At 42.4% G+C, this 22,745-nt stretch overlaps 1 protein-coding gene across 1 annotated transcript in view; it reads right to left on the bottom strand.

Annotated features, from left to right (window-relative positions):
- Positions 1-22,146, bottom strand: part of RNF152 (ring finger protein 152) — a 78,660-nt gene extending 56,514 nt beyond the window's left edge. Inside the window, exon 1 of the mRNA XM_011964388.1 lies at positions 21,869-22,146. The gene's annotated coding sequence lies outside the window, so the exon portion shown is untranslated. The remainder of the gene's footprint in view (positions 1-21,868) is intronic.
- Between the last annotated feature and the right edge of the window lie 599 nt (positions 22,147-22,745).

Raw genomic sequence — 22,745 nt, 5'->3', positions numbered from 1 at the left:
GACTCACAGACAGTGAACCGCCCCCCATCCCACCCAAAAAAAAAAAAAAAAAAAAAAACAGAAGGGAATTGATTCACACTGAATTGTCCACCTATCAGCTTCTGGACTCAGACACATCATTTCATTCCTCTGGGCCTGCCTCTGGATTCCCAGCTTAGACTACTGTTCTGAGAATTAGGTAACACATATACAATACTGAAAACAGCACCAGATACCTTGCAAGTGCTCCACCACATCAATAACCAGGATTCATCATCTCCATGACCTCTTGAGATAGGTACTGCTGGTCTCACCTTAAACCAGAACACAGAGGCTCAGCAAGACTGAGTAATTTACTTAGGGTCACAGGGCTGAAAATAAACAGAAGGGTTCTTGCCCTCAGCTGACCAAATGAACAAAATTCATGCTGTTTTCACCACATCATTGAGAAATGAATCTCTAATGGTAAAACCAGGCTACTCTGCAGGTTGTGGGATTCTATGGCAGGGGTTCATGGTATCCCGATGCCAAACCTTCAGAAGGTAAGACTGGGCTTCGGAGCATGAACAGCCTGGCTTGTTCTGGCAGGGACAATTCATGGTCCACCTCGGAGCTGCAGAGCCCTTGGTCTATCGAATTACCTCTTTTAGTCTCAGGTTTTCCAACTATAAAATAAGAGCAATTTACTTGGGAGGTAGTAAGCCTCTGACAGCTACATATCTTCATGGCAACAACTAAAACCTCTTGTGAGGGGGCCTCCAAGAAAGGATCCTATATTAAAGGCAGCATATGGGTCAGTTCTCACATTGCTATAAAGAAATACTTCAGACTGGGTAATTTACAAAGAAAAGAGGCTTAATTGGCTCACGGTTCCGCAGGCTGTCCAGGAAGCATGATGCTGGCATCTGCTCGGCTCTGGGTAGGCCTCAGGAAACTTACAAACACGGTGGAAGGCAAAGTGGGAATAGGCATCTTACATGGCAGGACCAAGGACGAGGGAGGTGCTATAACTTTTAAACACCCAGGTCTCGTGAGAACTCTATCAGGAGAACAGCACCAAAAGGATAATGCTAAACCATCATGAAGGTTCCACCCCCATGATCCAATCACCTTTCACCAGGCCCCATCTTCAACACTTCATAGAGCAACAAGCTAGAGACTAACGAACTTCATAGAGCAACAAGCTAGAGACTAACAATGCTTGTTTAAAAATTTTACTATCAGAGCCAAAACTATTGCTAACAACCTTGAAAATGTCTGGTTAAAAATTCCAAATTAACTCCTCACAGTCCAATTTTTAATCACCAAAGTATTCCTGAAACCACCCCCTGCTCCCAATCCCCCATTTTCATGATACATTATAAACCCAAAGTTAGGTCTCTTTCCCTTCTGGCTTGCCCTACATTTGAAAAGCATTTGCTATTCTACTGTAGTGGACTTCCCTCAAAATAACCTCATTATTCTCTTCTTCCACAACTATGTCATTGATATAATTACTACTATCATGATTTTCACAGCTATTTGTTGTGCTATAATTTCCTGATGAATTTCTGGTATAGAAACAAAATAGCCACAATAAGATATTACAACTCTATTATTACTATAGCACACCATGACTGAAATTAAAACTCTTACAATTTGTAATATTTCATTTTTAATACCATGCTCATTTTTGTAGTGAGCAAATAATTACTCTAAAGATGTTTATTATTAGTTTATTTTGTTTCTGATAATAGCTTCCTTTTGTTGGTACTTTTCAATAACTTACAGCAAAGTTTTGAAAGATTAACATATTTTAATGGACTACAACATATCAATGCTTCTACTTACCAGATTTGGGGTTCTGTTCTGGTTCTGCCACTTGCTAACACAATCTTCAGCAAGCTACTGAAGTTCACTGTGCTTTCTGTCTGCCCATCAAAAATACAGGGCAAAGACAGAACCTGCTCCTAAATTATTATGAGAATGAAATTGGGTAACTTCTGCAAAGTTTCACAAAATGCTTAAAAGTTAGTTATTGCCAAGTATATTAGTAATTTTTTAACTTACACAAGTACAAATATCAGAAATATTTAATATTTAAAATTGTACTTAAAATTTTGCAGTCTCCTTTCTTTTTCTTGCTTGTTTTTTGAGATGGAGTTTCGCTCTTGTTGCCCAGGCTGGGGTGCAATGGCGTCCCAACTCACCGCAACCTCCGCCTCCTGGGTTCAAGCGATTCTCCTGCCTCAGCCTCCCAAGTAGCTGGGATTACAGGCATGTCACCACGCCTGGCTAATTTTTGTATTTCTAGTAGAGACAGGGTTTCACCACATTGGTCAGGCTGGTCTTGAACTTCTGACCTCAGGTGATCCACCCACTCGGCCGCCCAAAGTGCTGGGATTACAGGTGTGAGCCACCACGCCCAGCCTCAGTCTCCATTCTTAAACACGGGCAGGCCTCACATCTTACAGCAGTGGTGTTACCACCACCATTTGTTTCTTCTTCTGCTGACATAGTAAACTCTAATTATTGAAAAGTCTGTTATGAACATCCATTTACCTGACATATTTTCTGAGGAAATAAAACTTCTTTCCCCACAACCCAAGGAAAGTGGACTTGTTTTCCGAGAAAATGGAACGGTCCAAGCCCAGGGTAACAGATCTCAGCTAATCGGAACTAATTACTGCGAGTTTGTTGAAGCTGATGGAGATGAAATTTTATTAGTAAACAAATCTCATAAAAGGAACAGTAAACCCCTTGCATCCTCTAAAGTATTTTCCTAATCTATCTTAATAAGCATAGTTTCATTCTGCTTATTCATGATCATTCTTCATACCATAATAAGTGTACTTTGTCTAATTAATTTAATTTTAGAAATATAAAAACTAATTTTACACTTTACTACTGTTTTACTTGTTTGGGCTTGAGTGTACTTCAGTTCCTGAAAAGCTACTCTGACATCTTAGGTAAAACCAAAGGCAAAATGACATAATAATTTCCCCTAATATTACTTCCTTGCTGCCGCAGTTTAACAGCGCATGAACAGACCAAAGAGAAGACTCCATCAAGGTAGTCAGTGTCTTTTGAAGAGCAGACAAATATAAACCTAGACATTGGTGATAGCCAACATATTGTATTTCTGATTACAGACACAGGATTCAGCTACCAAAGTGTAGTTAGCATGCACAAAGTGGAAAGAACGTTTCTTGATGAAAGAGTCCTCAATCAACCAACCAGGACCACCGAAGAAATCATATTCAAAAAAGTGTGGGACTATTTTAAAAAGCATTAGATCACCACAGTCCTTAAGAAGGCAGAACTAGTGAGAGACATAACAGTTCTCATGGTTACTTTAAGGCCTTTTTAGGGTTTGCTGAAGCTGGTGGTATATAGGCTGAGTGGCAAGAGATGGTGAGGTATATCGGGGTTTATCGATTATAGAACAGGCTCCTCTAGAAGGATATAAAGCACCGCCAAGTAGGTGTAAGCTGTTGCTTGTAGTTCTCTGGTGAATAGTTTTGTTAATTTAACTACTTGGGTTTAGGGCTAAGCATAGTGGGGCATCTAATCCCAGTCTGGTTCTTAGCTCTTGTGTTTTCAGGATAAAAAGTCACTTCCACAGTATATTTTATTTCAGCTGGGCTTTTTTACAACTTAGATGAAGTTTAGCTTTATTGGGTACAGACCTTAAACACTCTTTATGCTGACCTGGTGAAAAAAATAAGTAAGATTCTTGAGATGCAAAGATGAATAAGATAAGTCCAGCCCTCAAAGACCCACCTGCATCACCGGCCAGCATCTGGCCATCCCCAGTGACATGCCATGGTCTGCAAGATGTTGGAGGCAGCAAAGGCCATTTCCAGTCGGAATCAGGGATTCAGAGATGGGATCTGAACAGGGTATTGAAGGAAGAGTTAGGGTTTGAATAGAAGGATAGAGGAAGAAAGGGAAGGCAGGCATTCTAAATGAGGCAACAACTTGGGGAACAACTGGAGGCTAATGAGTTAACCAATTTGTATGAGAAGAGATCTGCCAACCAGATTCCCAATATTCCAGACAGGGTCCTATATGGAACAGTCCTTAAGCACAGTCTGTAAAATATTTTCAGTATTTTAAATCCAGTTGAAATCATAACCAATTTGGGAATAATAAATATAAGTTAAGCTACATCTTAACTTTAAATAAGACATATAATTTAATTGTCAGTGCATGCAAGTGTCCTCTGTTCCAGAAAACACATTTTTCTTCTTCGTTCCTTCAATCCTTCAGACCTATGCCTTTACACGGTCAGCTGTTTAGAGCGCTTCTCTCCCTGATGGCAAGGTGTTTAAGCCTCACATTCATAATGACCATTTGGGCGTGGATTACCCACAAAGGTACAGCTCTGACCTGTCCACTCAATGCTGTTTCTAAAGCAAACTCTTAATTTTTCCCAAATCTGTTTTTTTCCGTGCAATTTTATATTTGTTACCATTATTCACCCAATACCTCAGATTTGAAAACCTGTGTATGTCTCACCACTCATTCAGTTAATCTCCAAACAACTATTCTGTCTCTGAAACGTCTCTTGCATTCACTCACACTCCCATTCTTGCCACCCTCTCCAGGGGTTCAGGTCTTCACTACATCTCTGGACCTCCCCCACCCACCTCCATGGTCTCCCCACCTTTGTCCCTTCCTGCTCCAATCCATATTGATGACTGCCTGATTAAGCTTCTAAAAACACAGCTTTATGACCACATCCTCCTCCAGTCCCCAAACCATCAATGGCTTCCTGGCAAATAAATCCCTAAGTCCCCCTGCCACCAACCTTTCCAATCCTTTTTCATACTATTCCTACTCTCATACTCCCATACTCCCAGTCCCAGTCATAAAGCATTACTCACTGTCTGGAAGACAGGAGTCACCTATCCCCATGCTGTCACCAATGCCATTCCTCACTGCCATGTGTCCAGACAATTACTATCTACCCTTCACAGGCATTGTCAAATACTACATCTTTTGTGAAAGCATTCTGAATCCTCCGAATTCCACTACCATTTCATTCCCATACCACCTGACATTTGCATACCTTTGTACACATGTTCGTACTCCTGCTGGGTAACCTCCTAAAGGAGCATCTTGGTATAAAAATAACCAAATCAATATGCTAATGAACTACTTTCTGACATGGAAGCATTATGCCAAGAGTTAGGAAAGATACAAGAGCATCAGCTGACAATGAAGTTGAGAAAGTACACTCAGCCCACACAAAAATTAAGCAATAATATGAACAACTCTTTTTAAGCATCATATACAGATGTTAGCTGAAGTCATGCAAATACAAGAGATCTCAGAGAAAGCACATCTCCTTAACAGAAAAGACAAGGCTGAGGCAGCACACTGCAGTGGCTTACAGCATCAATGCTGGAGACATCCTGCATGGGTTCTAATCCCAGCTCTGGCTTTTACTTGCTTTGTGACCTCAGGCAAGTCATTTAAGCTCTCTGTGCTTCAATTTCCTCACCCATATAATAGAGATATTAATAGTACTGTCTACTCTCCCCCTTAGGATTGCTGTGAGGAGTATGCACGTACTGTAGCAAAACCCTTAGAGCCTAGCACACGATTCATGGCATAAGTGTCAGTCTTATGCTAATTATTGTGCAAACGCTTTATATGGCGGAACAAAACACTAGACTCAGATATCTGGAAGTTAAGACGCCTAGCAGGATATTTACTAGAAAAAGAGACTTTACCATTGTATCCTCAAGCCAGATCTGCTATATTTCCTGGAGACAGGGATTTTGACTGACAGGTATGGTGAAACTCAGTTGGGGTTCCTCTTTGTACAAAGGATTGAATCCTGTGCAAATAGAGCAGGCACACAGACCACTGAACCAAACACAGAGCTTCCAGCCACCGAAAGACTCATCCACAAACAGCCATTGTCTCCCACAAACAACTCGGCTGTTGTCATCCAGATGGGCACCAAATGAAACCTTTTGACTTACGTATTTTGGTCAGGGGTTCTGCGTAGACACAATGACAAATACAATTGATTGCGGCAGAATAAATTTAGAATGGTGCACTGAATTTAGTCTGATAAGCAAGTTCTTGGGTTCAGCATTTTACAGGACACTAATCCATGGCATTCAGCTGGACTAAGCATATAAGAGTCCATTCCAAAGACTGTCATATCATACAGTGATGTATTTATTAATGGTGTGGGAAACAGCTGTGACTGCAGGGTAACCACATCTGTCACTGTTCCCAAAAAGTTAAAATGCATTATACATAAATGGCCGCAAATATCTCAACTTGAACTTGTGTTGCAGATACATATACATACACAGTGAAATGAAAACTGCCAGTACACTTGAGGTTTTATTACTTTCTACTAAAAGTATTTACAGCTCAAAGCTGCTTGTTAATCACACATCAACATCATTAGAGTGGTAGGAATAACAAATTTTTTTTTTTTTTTTTTTTTTTTTGAGACGGAGTCTCGCTCTGTCGCCCAGGCTGGAGTGCAGTGGCGTGATCTCGGCTCACTGCAAGCTCCGCCTCCCGGGTTTACGCCATTCTCCTGCCTCAGCCTCCCAAGTAGCTGGGACTACAGGCGCCCGCCACCTCGCCCGGCTAGTTTTTTGTATTTTTAGTAGAGACGGGGTTTCACCATGTTAGCTAGGATGGTCTCGATCTCCTGACCTTGTGATCCGCCCGTCTCGGCCTCCCAAAGTGCTGGGATTACAGGCTTGAGCCACCGCGCCCGGCCAGGAATAACAAATTTTATCATCATCTCATTTTCTGATAAAATATAGAAATTATAATCATTATAGCAATAAGGCTGATGCTGCACAAGAAAAAAACAAACAAAATCTGTCCCATTTTTTAGTTTGGAATCTTTATTTTTATTCACTGGCATGGCTGCTTCAGCAAGGTCCCTTCGTCCCAAATGTCAGGGAAGGTCAGACAGTAGACTGCCGAAATGAACACCCCCAAATCTGAGTGGCCAAATGCAGTAATGGTTTAGTCTCTTATCACAGTGTATTCCAATGACACTTGGCAACGGAGGATCTGCTCCACAAGGTCTCTTAGGAACCCAGGTTCCTTCTGTCATATCCTAGGACTTCAGACTTCTCCCCTGGACCCTGGAAACTGACCAGCAGATTGGAAAGAAATAAGGGTAGAAAAGGTATCCCACTCTGAACTGTCTCTCATTTCCATACACATCCCATTGGTGAGAACCAGTCACATGGCCCCACCTAGGTATAGAAAGTGGTATAGTACAGTGATTGTCAACTAGGGGCAATTTTGTCCCCTAGGGGACATCTGGCAATGTCTGGAGACATCTTTGATTGAACTGGGACAACTGACACCTAGTGAGTAGAATCCAGGGATGCTACTAAACATCCCACACTGCACAGGACGGTCTTCCCACAATAAAGAATTATCCAGCCCTAGACGTCAAAATGCTGAGATTCTGGTGGGCATCTAGCCAGCCTCTGCCACAGTCACAGGTCCATCCTCAGGTCTAACATCATCGTCCACTAACACACACCCTAAGCAATCCCAACAAACTCACGTGTTAATCATTTGTCTGTTCCTTTGCTTGTTTGAGCCTCCATTCATTCATCCAAACTCCTGAACAAGACAAGATTTCTGTCTTAGTCTGTTTGTGCTGCTATAACAAAATACTTGTGATTGGGTGATTTGTAAATAATAAATATTTATTTCTCACAGTTCTGGAAGCTGAGAAATCCAAGATCATGGCACCCGTGGATTCAGTGTCTAATGAGAGGCCTCTGTTTCTAAGACGACACTTTATTGTTGTGTCCTCATGTGGCAGAAGAAATGGAAGGGCGTGGCATTCTCTGAAGCCTCTCTGGGCATTAATCCCATTCAAAAGGGCAGAGCCTTCATGGCCTAATCAACTCCTAAAGGCCCAGCTCTTAATACCATCATCTTGGGGTTTAAGTTCCAACATGAATTTTGGAGGGACACGTACATTCAAATGATAGCAGTTCCTACAGCTAAAGAACCTACAATAGAGCTGCAGAGGCAACCATATGCAGAATTATCACGGACAGGGTAAGTGGGATTAGAAAGAACAAATGGAAAGAAAAGTAAGTCCGCCTGAGGGAGCTGGAGGAGGATCGATAGGACAAGTGAAATGGGAATGAAGTATCGAAGAAAGTACAGTCCGCCCTCCATATCTGGTTCGCACATCTGTGGATTCAACCAACCATGGATCAAAAATATTCAGGAAAAATAATACCAAACGGTTACTTCCGCACTGAATGTGCGCAGACTTCTTCATTTTGTCATTACTTGCTCAACAATATGGTAGAACAACTTACATTTATATTTACATCATGTTTACATTATATTTGCATAGCATTTACATTATATTAGGCTTTAGAGGAAATCTAGTGATGATTTAAAGTGTACAGGAGGAAGTGCATAGGTTATATGCAAAAACTATGACATTTTATATCAGGTACTTGAGCACGCATGAATCTTGGTTTCTAAGGGGGTTCCTGGATTCAGTGCCCCATAGATATCGCTGTATATGTGGTACTTACAGCTTTCCATCACTATGCTGTGTTTTGCGGGAGGGCAGAGAGGAACATAGGGAGAAAGGGTGTTCCAGGGAAAGGGAACTACACAAAGGAATGGGAAGAAAAAAGGGTATGATTTATCCCACTTTCTGGTATGGGGTCAGGGGAAAACAGTAACCAGGGAGGGAGGATTGTAAAAACAGTGTTTTGAGGCCAGGCACGGTGGCTCACGCCTATAATCCCAGCACTTTAGGAGGCCGAAGCGGGAGAATCACCTGAGGTCAGGAGTTCGAGACCAGCCTGACCAACACGGAGAAACCCGTCTCTACTAAAAAAACACAAAATTAGCCAGGTGTGGTGGCTCACGCCTGCAACCTCAGCTACTCAGGAGGCTGAGGCTGGAGAATCGCTTGAACCCAGGAGGCAGAGGTTGCAGTAAGCCGAGATCATGCCATTGCACTCCAGCCTGGGCAACAAGAGTGAAACTCTGTCTCAGAAAAAAAAAAAAAAAAAAATTGTTGTTCACACTTTTTAGTAGTGTATTCCCAAAAGTCCTAAGCTCCTAGCATCTGACAGAATCTCTCACATAACTATATACACTGGTGTTCAGTTAAGTGGCCCTTCTAGAAACAATTCACACCACCTGACTTCACAGAAACCTGAATTAGCACAGGACAAAGCTCAGGTAATAGCCAGAAATCTCGCTGCAAATTTCCCTACAAAACTTGACATCCATGTTTTCAAACAACCCGTTCTCTAAGTTAACATCAAACACATTCAACAGATGGGTGGCCAAAATTGTCCATCTTTGTTCCCAAAGACAGATCGGCAAAGAAGTCGGATCTCTTCCTAAATTACGTTACACTGAACCAGTTTTCAAAATGCTTTCGAACCCTAATCCCAGTTGTGAGTGTGGCTCACAGGCAGTGAAGAGGAAGGACTCAAGCCAGACTGCTCAGGGTCACACATCCCAGTTCCAGCTCCAGTACAAACTCACCACGTAACCTTGGACAAGTCACCTGACTTTTCCAAGTTCCACTGCCTCCCAGGTAATGTGATTAAAGCACTTTAAACTGAAAGCATGCAAGCGTCTAATAAACACTATCTACTGCTATATTTGTACTACAGTTATCTCCCCCACTCTCCCAAATTGTCTTTTGGTTGTCATGAAATACATTGTGGAATCCAAAATAGTTAGGGAAGGAAAAGTATCTGATAAATTTCCATGTCATTTTCTAAAACATCGGGAAAAATGTTTTTAATTATGAAGCCAACACCATTATGTAAACAACAGTTGTTCTTCATTTTGACTAAAACTGAATTTTAAAAATACTGTACACCTACACAGTTCTTTACCCTTATTCTTCTCTTTACTCACTCCTCCTCCCTCAAACTGTTGTCTTTCTCGCTCTAGTTTTCTTTTCTTTCTTTTTTTTTTTTTTTTTTGAGACAGTTTTGCTCTCGTTGCCCAGGCTGGAGTGCATCAAGCGATTCTCCTGTCTCAGCCTCCCAAGTAGCTGGGATTACAAGTACACGCCACCATGCCCAACTAATTTTTCTATTTTTCGTAGAGATGGGGTTTCATCAGATTGGTCAGGCTGGTCTCAAACATCTGACCTCAGGTGATCCACACACCTCCGCCTCCCAAAGTGCTGAGATTAGGCGTGATCCACCACGCCCAGCCTTCTCCCTCTCATTTTATTTTCACTGTAATCAGCTTGGGGAAAACAAAGTGTACTTAGCTGTTAAGTACTACAGATTATATCGAACGACACCAGTCACCTGGTACTAAAAAGCCTCATAAAAGGAAGAAATTTGTTTCTTTACAAGTCAGAATCTCGAGGGAGAAATAAAAATGAGGGAAACAGACTCCAGAACCCAGAGGACAAAGAGCCTGTTCAGAACTGCTTCCCCTGACAGGGAGAGGAGAATTGCAGATTGCAGGCAAACAACCTATTTCTAGGGTTTTTGTCTCAGTAAAATCACATTCACCTTTCCTAAAAGCGGTAACAGAAGCTAATACTGTTGTCCTTTGCAACAGTCAAAGACATGAAATCAAATGAATGCCGAGGCAACTATAAGAAGGCTGAATCAGGTTGAGAATCCAAAATTGATTGTCACTGTCCTCCTAATTTATGAGGAATTCTAAATTGTCTAGATGGCATCCATTTTTCCATCTTCATTGCAAACTAGATTTGACCCCAAGAGAATGTTATTTTAAGGAGCACAAAGAGAGGGTTTAGCATCTCCACGCACAAGTTCTACAAATAAGATGAAATAAATTTGGGGTGAAATCTGACATATTCTTATTTCCTTCCCGGTGAAGACATTTTTCCTTGTTAATTAACAGACTTCTTATAGGGCAGTGTGGACTGCCTTGAGATGCAATTCTTAAATAATTTATTATTTTGTTATAAGACATAGGGTGTATGAACAATTAATTTTTAATAGATCTGACGTCCCTGTTGGAAAAAAGAAAAGTAAACTACAGTTGGGCATTCAAACTCATATATCCGAAATCCGAAATGTTCCCCAATCAGAAATTTTTGAGTGCAAACATGACATTCAAAGGAAATTCTCATTGGAGCACTTTGGATTTTGGATTTTCAGACGTGGAATGCTCAACCAGTAAATATAATGTCTGAATGTTAAGTGTAATGCAAATATTACAAAATCAAAAAAAATCCAAAATCCAAAACATAGATTAGCCTGTACTTAATCTGCAGAGAAATGAACTCTTTGTACTAATATTTAGCACTTTGTGTGCAAAAATAAAGGCAATTTATTAAATGCATTCTGTTTGCCTATAAGATTCCCCTTCCAAAAACAAGTCATTTGCCTTTTTATTCGGTGAAGTAATAGACTATGAAGAAATCTGGCGTGCCAGGAACACAGTGAATACAGTATCTTGGTGTGCATCATGATTACATGGGAAAGAGACACGCAAGTGTCTGGCAATTGCCTTCAGGTGCTCTGTGCATGAGGTTTACAGAACTGGCAACCAACAAACTAATCACTGTTGCTGGCAATTTGCTAAGGTTCCAAGGAGAAAGAGAGCACAAAGGGTTATCATCTGCGGTATCAGCGAAATACTAGAAGAATCGGTGGCTTGGCTAAGGGCCTTAACAGTCTCCATCAATCCCACATGTTAGTAATGGAGACTCAGAGAGAGAGAGTGAGGAAATGCTGGCAAATTGGAGTCCATCTCCTGAGATCTCTAAGATCTCTGCCATAGGGTGGAACCAGGCCTGGTTCCCTTCCCAACCACCACTTAGTATTACAGACTCATCACAAAAACCCTCTGGAATCTTTGGAAAGAAAACACAGGGTGCTGAGTACACAATGCCCCACTCCACCCAGCCCACACTGCCATCATGTTTACAACACAGGAACGTTCCAGAGGCACCCTAGCTTCAAACAAAAGACAAAGCAACTCGTCTGCTAGCATCATGCGGTTCCACCAGAAAGAAAAAAACACAGTCATGAAGAGCATCAGCTCATACATAAACACACTCAGATATCAGCACAGGAAGCCCAGAGCATATCTAGACGCATGCATTTTCAAATGAGTGATGGAAGGGCCCAGAAGAGTGAGGCACAGAGTGGTTCAAAGCCCACAGCGTTCAGCCACTCAACCTGTCCTGGAATGCAGGTCTCAGAGGCCCCTTGCACTTCTCTATGCAGCTTTCAAAAATATTTCTGAAGAAAAAATTGATGCCACCATTTCAATGTCTTTACTGAGTGTCTAGTGTGTACCGGGCCCCAAGCAGCTACCCCTTTTTAAGAGGAATTTCTAAAAGGTCTCATTCACTTTATATTGTATAGCCTAGTTTCCTTGCCTTTATTAAACAGTTCTCTTCTTTTTAATAATCATAATAAATATCCCATTCCAAAAAGCAGATTCCTGATAAAGGGGTTGCCAAAGCCACGATGCTTTTTTCCCATCTTTTTCTGCCCCATTTGCTCCTCTCTTGTAGGATGGCTGTATCTCTACTAACCATGTTAGATCTCTACAAAGCCTGCTTCAGGATGCCAAACGACAATCACAGAACAAGACTGGAGGGTGACCAGCTCATCCCAATTTTTCTGGGACTGTTTTAAAATGGAAAGTTCCATGACCCAGGTATGCTCTTAGTCATGGGCAAATCTGGGAGTCACTCTGTTTCCAAGAAAGCAGACCCTGGGAAAGAAGATGTCCTTCATTTCACTTGGGAAGAGTGAAGCCACAGGAGAAAGGCGACTCGTCTCCCTTAAGGAAGGCCCAGGTTACCTATGGGCTAGCTCAGAACCCTTTCTCAGACTCCTCTCCTCCAGTTGCTTCCAGCTTTTTCCGGCTTCCTCCTGAGAAGGCCTATCATTTTAAACTCAGAGCCACTTAAAGCTTTACAAAGACTTTCCAACCGAAAGACTCTGATAATAATGACATGCAAAAGAAACTCCCATGTAAACGCTGGAGGCTGTAGTTATTTGGATGTCCTTACCTCCTTGGCTAGCTTAAGAGCTTCTTCAGGTGAGACCATGCCTATTCATCCCGATATTGCCAGAACGGAGCCCAATGATTGGTGGATGGTAGATGCTGGGTGTAATGACGTTAGCAACAGCTGCCATTTATTTAGTCTTACATTGTGGAGGACAACACATTAAGCATTTATATGTAAGTCTCTCCTTTTCTCACACGAACTTAATGAGGTTGCTTCTCCCCCATTTTGCAGCTGAAGAACAAAGCTCAGTCAGACCTTGTGCACTCAGGTCACACGGCAGACGTGAAATTTAAACCCAAACCCATCTTACTTTTTAAAATTCCAGTTCATAATTACTTACCTGAATTAGAGCCATGTAAGGCAGGCACATATGCTAAGGTATCAAGAATTGAGAGAATATCAGATACATTTCTTTTATTCTCTACCCTTTAGCTTTGCCATTACAAAAAAAGAAAAAAAAAAAAGCAGAAAACCAACTTAATTATGAGTTAAATACATACAGGACGCTAGAAGGCAGGGATTTTTGTTAGAATTATGCATGGAAAAACATAGGCATTCAACATTCTTTTTTTTCTTTTTTTTTGAGACAGAGTCTCATTCTGTCGCCCCGGCTAGAGTGCATTGGTACGATCTCAGCTCACTGCAACCTCCACCTCCCAGGTTCAAGCAATTCTCCCTGCCTCAGCCTCCAGAGTAGTTAGGATTACAGGTGCCCGCCACCATGCCTGGCTAATTTGTATTTTTTAATAGAGACAGGTTTTCACCATGTTGGCCAGGTTAGTCTTGAACTCCTGACTTCAGGTGATCTGCCCGCCTTTGCCTCCCAAAGTGCGGAGATTACAGGTGTGAGCCACCACGCCCAGCCATTCAAATACATTTAACGAATGCAATTGTTTGCCCAATAAGTGGTTTAAATCCCTGATGCTCGGGGTTTCAAATGACACTTTACACACCACCACAGGTGAATAGATGGATCTGTACCTTCAGTTTCTGAAGTACCAGTGCGAAGGAGTGGGAGCGGATGGAGAAGTATTTATCCCAGTCAAGGACGCCTCTTTAACTGCATGATTGAATTAACTATTACTCACTTAAAACAGCAGTAATCTTATGTCTCATGCAACAAAGCAGTAAATTCTCCAAAGTACACAAATTTGTCCACGTGCTCACCAACCACTTCTAATCTCATATTATCAGTCTTTGAGGAAGCAATTTGCAAACCTACCCCAGAGCAACACAAGTACAAAAGAATATCACAACAAATTCTTGGTTCCTGAGACATTTATCTCAACCCCATTCACTACCCTTCAAACTGAGAGTGTTTTTTGTTTGTTTGTTCGTTTTGTTTTGTTTTGTTTTGTTTTTTGGAGATGAAGTCTCGCTCTGTCCCCCACGCTGGAGTGCAGTGGCATGATCTCAACTCACTGCAACTTCTGCCTCCCAGGTTTAAGCAATTATCCTGGCTCAGCCTCCCAAGTAGCTGGGATTACAGGTGCACACCACCATGCCTGGATAATTTTTGTATTTTTAGTAGAGATGGGTTTTCCCCTTTTTGGCCGGGTGGTCTCAAACTCCTGACCTCAAGTGATCCACCTGCCTCGGCCTCCCAAAGTGCTGGGATTACAGGCATGAGCCACCACGCCCAGCTGAGAGTATTATTTTTAATATTAATGTATTTTTGGTCATTTTCTTCAAGCAGCTGAACTTATTTCCCTCTTTCATAATAACACTCTCATAATGATCAAGCATTTCGAGTATCAAAGAAGAGTTTCTATCATGTCAATGAGTATGCCACAATCAAAAGAAGAGAGGAAAAACAGATGTATATCACAAAGGCATTGAAGCCTTAATTATAAAGGGAGATGGGGTGGTCAGTCGTGGGCAATTACACCCAGTCATTGCAAATCCAGACATCAATGCCTGCTCCTTTAGATTGTGGGGTGGCCTGGTGGGCTGTAAAGTCCTGAAGCTGCTGTTATATGTCACCAATGAGAGGTTTTTTTTTTTTTTTTTTTTTTTTTTTTTTTTTTTTTGTGGGCAAAGTAGGAGGCAAATGGAAGTTGAAAAACAGACTTGGAATAACAACTAATTTTGTTAGACTGATGACCCTCATTCACCTCCCAAGCACTGGTATACTCACTGCAGCCTGGTCATTCTAATTTGATTCAACATTTAATCATTATGAATGCAAGTAAGGGAAGCTCTTAAAAATAAGTTTCTCTCTTAACTTCCTTTGAGACTTCAAGCTAAAGGGTCTAAAATTCCTTTAAATCACTGTAAGTCAAAATCATTTTCTGTGTTGTCAAAGAGTCACCAATGATTTGTTTATTGAGCCCTTCCTGTGTACAAACATTGTTAAATACACAATAGTGTAACGCCTCATCCAGTCATCTTTAAGGAGCTTGCAAGAGAACTGAGATCTCCTTGAGTGCCTATACCACCAATCTGTTTTTCACCTTCAGCACAGTGTTAATAAACTACAAGAGATATTTGATGCTTTAATACAAAATAGGCTTTTTGTTACATGATTTTGCCCCCATTGTAGGCTAATTGCAGGTCACAATTGCTACATCAGCCAGCCACAGGTCTTCTTGGAAGGAACTGTGCCCCAACCCTCTCCTGCAGCTAAGCAGGTCCAGGGTGAGCGATAACTGGAAGGGTCCCATTCACCGGAACTCTTAGGAAATGTGGCTTGATGACAAGACATCCGGGGACATCTTTTTCAATTTACCTCCCTTTATGCAAACTAGCTTGAGTGAATTTCTATTCTTTGCAATTAAACAGAAAGAGAACTGAGATCTCCTTGAGTGCCTATACCACCAATCTGGTTTTCACCTTCAACACAGTGTTAATAAACTACAAGAGATATTTGATGCTTTAATACAAAATAGGCTTTTTGTTACATGATTTAGGACATTATAAGACAATCCATGACAAGTGCCCTTTGTAGAATGAATGAATGAATGTTGAATGAAATGAGACATGGAGGCAATTTTGCCAGGGAACTTTGGATTATAAAGAATTGCTAAAGGCTAACATGATCAAGTTAAATTTTTCAGAAGAGTTCAGAGCTGAACTGAGGCTTTAACGATAGGATAGAGGCCGAGGAAGGAAGAGGACATTTTAGGCCACAGAATGTGCTAGAATAAGAAAGAGGCGATGAAAAACATTTTGGGCAACAGTGGATTAACCATCCCAGCTAATGTTCAGTTTTAAAGTCAGGCAGAGCAAAAGTCAAGGTTGGAAAGGAAGTTTGGGGTCAACCTGCAGAAACTTGAAAAGCAAGACTGAACAATATGAGCTTCCTCCCACAAGAGCAACGAAGTTATTAAGTGAGGGGATGAAGGATTAATGGCCTAGTGGTCTAAGAGTGGCAGCATTTTCCAAACTGGAGTGAGGGTGGGAAAGCCAGAAAGTGAGCAAGACCACTGTCATAGCCCAGAGAGAAACAAGGTTCTTGACTAAGATGCGGCAGTGGGAACTGTCACTAAGGGGAACAGTAAATCTACTAAGGAGCAGAACAGCAATATTAAGAAGAATGCTCCTGGCTAGGCGCAGTGGCTCACGCCTGTAATCCCAGCATTTTGGGAGGCCAAGGCGGGTGGATCACAAGGTCAGGAGTTCAAGACCAGCCTGGCCAACATGGTGAAACCCTGTCTCTACTAAAAATAGAAAACAATAATCCCAGTAATCCCAGCTACTTGGGAGGCTGAGGCAGGAGAATTGTTTGAACCCAGAGGCAGAGGTTACAGTGAACTGAGATCATGCCCCACTGCACTCTAGCCTGGGTGACAGAGCAAAACTCCATCTCAAAAAAAAAAAAAAAGAAGAAGAAGAAGAGTATTCCCTATTTCCATAGTACCTGTCAAAGCTTTCACCAAAATCTCATCAATTCTTGTCAAACCTCAGTGAGGAGTGCACTAAGTGTGATTATCTGGATGTCTACATCAGAACTGAGCCGGGAAGGTTACACTTCCTTGGTAGGTGGGAATGCGACAGTGGCAGGAGAGAGGAGGTTGTAGAAAGAGAAAATGCAAGCACAGAACACAGCATTTGGAGATTCCACTTCCTCATAACTTTGCTCCCACCAGCAGCACATCTTCATCTGCTCAACCCCTCCTTTGCATGGAAGGCAGGTACCCAGGAAGTCTATGTGATGTCTGAGTAAGTTTCATCATGCAGGATGTTTGCAACGAGTTTTATTTATGCAGGCATTAATACATCAAGGGGTAAGAAAGGCATCCTCTCCACTCCCAGGAGATCACAAGCCGCCCCCTCACAACTCCACAAAGAACATAGTCCAGGCCTCAGCAGCCAAACATGATCTAGGCCAAGAAATCATGGATGTCAAGAACCACCCAAAGGAGATGCAGGTCACAGATACACTATTTAAGCCTCCCTCTTTAAATCCTACAATGACAGTGAGTCAATTAGAAATAGAAAATCCTTAAGCATTTAACAAACACAGATGGTTCTTTACTTACAACTGTTTCACCTGACTTTTGATTTTTTGACTTTACAATGGTGTGAAAACAATACACTTTCAGTAGAAACCGTACTTTGAGTGCCTATACAACCAATCTGTTTTTCACTTTCAATAAACTACATGAGATATTTGATGCATAACACAAAATTGGCTTTTTGTTACATGATTTTGCCCCCATTGTAGGCTAATGTGCATGTTCTGGGCATGGTTAAGGTAGGCTAGGCTGAGCTGTGATGTCAGTAGGTTAGGTGTATTAAATGCGTTTTCCATTTACAATATTAACTTATTTTAACTTATGAGGATGTAGCCCCACTGTAAATTAAGAAGCATCTCTACCAACTTTATCCCAGTTGTGATTTCAATCATGGAGTCAGACTGCAGGATCACACAGTGGAACTCTCGAAGCCATGGGGAAAGAGCAGGAAAACCAACGCCTTCTTCCTTTCCGGTTTCCATGACGTCACAATGGGCAGTGCCAGAAACCACTTGCACGCCACAAGTGTCCTCTACCTGACCAGCTGACTTGGGTATGAAATTAAAGTGGTAGGGATGCAGAGGCCAGAGAAAATATAGAAATGCCTTTTGGGGCTTCCCAAATATAGTTCAAGACTATTCCTAGGGCTTCATTTTCCTTCTCCCTCAGTCTGTGCCTGGCCCTCAGCCCAACCCCAGGTACCCTGAATGGGTTTTTGGATGGTCTATATCTGGTTTTTCCTGCTGGTCTCCCAACTGCTCATCTCCCAATTCAGAAACCCTTTGGGTGCTACATCTTATCACTTGAATGAAGCCGGGTGGTCTCAACCTCCCTAGGTTGATACTGATATCCTCTCAGTCCCTCAGTCACTGTGACTTGGAGACTAACATAGTTTACCATACTACTTTCTTATTTGGAGAGCTATCTTTATAAAAATGACTTTGCCAAGGTGAGTACTGAACCAAAAGCAATATCATTTTGTTAAATTCTATGCTTATGCTTAAGGTATTTATCAAATCTTAAAAATGCTCATCCGTGCATGCAGTTATCACAATGTGAACAAAGATGTATAAGTGAAAAGCTCTTCCCCAAGCAAAATCTCTGCAAGCCACCAACTGCTGAATCCAGAGCACCTTGCAATGCCTATTCCATAGCATACAACTCTTTTTAGGGAGAGTGAGGTAAGGAAGGCTTTAAAACTCACCACCCTCCTAGTCAATACAGTTGCTGATGGAAGCACAAATGTCCCCGAACTCTCTGGGTGTTCTGCTAGTCCTGTGACCAGAAAAAGCCTCTTGTCCAAATTTCTTTTTGTAAACATCAAAGTAACAAAAGGGTGACCCAAGCTTACCCTAAACACATTCCTGCCCCCTTTAGATCTTATCTGTTGCCCTGTGGTCTCTGCTGCAGGAGGCCACCCCCTGGGTGGTCCTAGGCCCATTGCCACTCTCTTTCTACCCTGGGCTGTTCCAAACAAACTCAGGAAGCCTTAAACAAGAGGCAGATGGTGAGGCAGAGAAAGTGTGTAAGTAACGCCTCTCTATTACATAATGCTAAGCTCACAACCTCCTTGTAAATCAGCCTTGAAAATACCTAATGGCCTTTCACTTCAGAGTAAACATGCACTTGAAATAGGCAAAGAGAGGATTATAATTATTTTATTTGATGACTGGTGTACAACCATGTTAGTAAGTAATATATCAACATATTAGTAGTACATTACAGGTTGGGGTCGGACCATATATTAGTAAATTACAGGTTGGAATAGTAAATATACAGGTTGTAAATTACAGGTTGTTGATTCAGTCAATACTCTTGTGACATCCAATACCTACCAAGCACTGAGCTAGGTCCCGTAGGACACACTTTCTAACCTCACCTAGACCAGATCACTGTGGAAGTCACTAGTGCTACTCACCCATATCCACTTCTCCCTTTTTCAGCACAAGAAATATTGAATTGGGATTAAATAGGGTCATATGCCGAGTTCTGGCCAAAGTGATGGAACTCACCTCTGGGTGAGATCACATAATTGCTAGAGCAAGACCCTGCAGCATTTTCTTCCCAATGCTGCAATGATCTTGCAAGCTCACATCAAGACCAAGACTCCATCAGTTTGACTCCTTGAGTGACTACGATGAGCAGGGTCCACCTGCCAACCACACTGGATGCAGCACGGGAAGGAAAGAAACTATTTAACCATGGAGACTTGGAGGTATTTGTTACTGCAGCATAACCTCACCTATCTTGCTGGTACATCACTGTTTAAAAAAGAGAAAAATCTGCAAAAGCATCCCATCAATCTGTTTTCTAAATCAGATAATACGGAAAAACAGCATTTGTTTCAAAATTCAGCTTCATCAGGAACGGAACACTATCTTGAAAAGCAGAGGTTGCTGACAGTATAGGTGGGTTCAAACAACTCTAAGGAAATCAGAAATGAAACCAGAATGACCCTCAACAATGTAAGGATTGAACTGTATGGAATTCAGCTAAAAAGACTACAATGAAAAGGCCACCTTCTGACAACAGGAACAGCCATTTATGAAGCAGTGAGCTCCTCAGTGAAAAAGGCATTAAAGTCAAAGGTGGATGACCATATTTTATCTCCCCAGAAGTCCAATCCTACCATTCTTGAGGTTCCATTGAAGTTAATTAGAATCAGGTCTTCCTATAGGGAGTTGAATTTTGTGTCTCCCCCTACACCCAATCCCAACCCCTTGAGTCCATTACCTATCACAGAGCATTATCTATCAGGTGCCAATAAACATCTGCTAAATGAATAAATGAGCATTGTAGAAAGGAAGCAGGCATTGGAGGCAAAGATCAGTCTAATAGTGTCTAGGGATCCTCCAGCCTAAAGCTAAACACATCTGAGGGTGGGGAGCCTCCTTCTTATAAAAAAAAAAAAAATAAGCATCAATGGACACTTTATTATGATTTATCACTGTACACAATTTAAAACCACAATGAAACCTAACACTGCACTGTGGCTATCTTTGTTCCTGGACGTGCATTTACATGTGCAGGCTACTGTTTTGCCATATGGAATTTTGTGTGTGAAGTGTTTATTCTATTAAAAAAGAAAACCACACCCTTGTTTCTATTGCATTATTACATTCCTTATTATGCCATCACATGTGTTTTCTTCTTGCACCAACACAGTACACACCCTGTACTATTGCTGACATAAAAATTACTTGTCAAAAATACCTCTAGCTTAGCACCAGATTACTCATCTGATCTTTGCAAAGCACTGGCCTTTGTTTCACCTGGGACTAGATAACCCAACTACTTTTACTAGTGACTCCTGAATGCTTGTAGTAGAAGGATAAATGCTAGTGTCACCTATGGTTTTAAAGTCACCTTCCAAAAAAGACTACATTAGAGGTGAATAATAAATCTTTCAAGTTTTTAACTTCATTTTGCAAGGGATTTGGAGGAAAATGGTGAAGAGAGAATCTGTCACAGATACCAAGGTGCTACTGCAGTGTAAAAGAGAGTATACCAGGAGCCTTTGGCCCTCAGCAATCTGTCTTCCTACAAGAAAAATCGAAAGCCCATTTCCATAACCATCCTTATTCCCTGCTACTAGTGTAGGATGCGCAGGACTCTGCCCTCTAGGAGAAAATGCTAATGCCGGAGTGTCCTGCTAAGTCTGAAGGTTATGTTTTTTCATTGCACTCTTACCAAGATAACCCCAGATCCGGTTAGGCTGACATCAAAACAGAACTATCCTTGGAAAGAAAAGAACAGGCCAGAGTTTTTGGAAAAGCCCCAATAACCTAAAGATAAAATACAGATGAGAGGTTCATGGCTATCTAAATGGAAACTTCACTCAAGCTGTTTTCTCTGTTCTCTTTCTGCTGCCCCCAACGGCCCTTCCTTCCACCTCCCAGTACTCACTGCTAGGGTGTCTCTCTTAATATTACAAACACTATTACAATGAAGGAACAGGAGAAAGTATTTCATAAGAAGGTCACCTCATTTGACCAGTGCTCAATTAGAGCACTGGGCAAAAGTACAATCAGCCTTCCAATGACACCTTTTCAACAAAGGATACCCCACCTCTAGACTGAAGCCTAAATATATTACTACAGATAAGAAAGCAGGCATCTATGGAAACCTCACATTCAGATACAACCGCCTGTGTATTAATTATATCAAAATTCCCATCAAAGGAAACCAGGTGGGATTTCTACAATCCCAAATTCACCCTGCACCTCCCTCCAATGGCTTCTTCAAAGGGAAGGTATAAAGTCATTTGCAATTTCTTTCTCTGAACCTGGAGTTTTAGCAGCCCCCACACCTTCTCACAGATAGGAACGATGCTCATGCAGAAACCACCCAAACAGCCCTGTGCCAGCACTGTCGGCCCAAATGACCCAGAGACACCCAGGCGGCTACCCAGATCGTGGGGGGTTACCTGAATCTGTCACCGAGTCTCTTTCACCCCCTTCTGCATGATGACATCAAGTGGAAATGGTACGCGTTTAGGAGGCAAGAGGCTGACAGGCAGGAAACACAATTGAGACTGAGCTTTCTTCAGCCTGCAGTGAAATACATGCAGGAAGGGTTAGATACGCGCCTTAGAGAAGGAAATCCAAGCGCCCTCCCGGGCCGGCGGGACTGGAGCGGGTACACTGGGGAGGTGGAGCAAGGCGGTTGAGGTGTGGAGGGCTGGCGGCCGAGAAGGGGGCGTCACGGCTCCTAATTGTCTCTATAGGATAAATAACCACCTCCCCTCTCCTCCGCAGTATCCCCCGCCCACGAGTTCCCCTCTGGTGGCAGAGCGTCTACTAGCAACAGTAAGCCCTAGGAAAAAGAAATCGGAGCGGGTGGAGAATAACATCTTGGGGCAAAGACACACTAGCAAAATCTACTAGGTAACCCGGTCATGTGGGAATGCGGGGCGCCTAGTTATCCGCGCAGACAGACACACAGCGCGGCAATCCGGAGCATCTTTCTTTCGTTTGCCCCTGTCCGCTACCTCATCAAGTCACCGTCACTCTGTTTTGGCGATTTCTCTACTCTCTCCAGACCCGCGCAGCGCTCCCCAAGCCATGCCCCCACCCCAGGCGGGATTGGACACCGCCGCTTCCGAGCAGCGCCCCACGAGTCCAGCTGGCTTTGTCCTGCCGCTGTCCTTCCAGGAGCAAGCGCCCCCGGCGAATGTGTCTGCACAAAAGACCCCCAACATCTGCCCGTCACAGCGTCCTCTCCTTCCGGGAGGGGCCCCGGGGCAACTTCTAGGGGTGGAGAAGGCGCGAGACAAGGGGACCGAGAGGCAACGAGCCGGGGTG

The sequence above is a fragment of the Mandrillus leucophaeus genome, unplaced genomic scaffold (assembly GCF_000951045.1).
Source record: "Mandrillus leucophaeus isolate KB7577 unplaced genomic scaffold, Mleu.le_1.0 Scaffold699, whole genome shotgun sequence".
NCBI lineage: Eukaryota > Metazoa > Chordata > Mammalia > Primates > Cercopithecidae > Mandrillus > Mandrillus leucophaeus.
The sequence above is the reverse complement of the archived record's forward strand: the minus strand, read 5'-3'. Positions and strand labels throughout refer to the sequence as shown.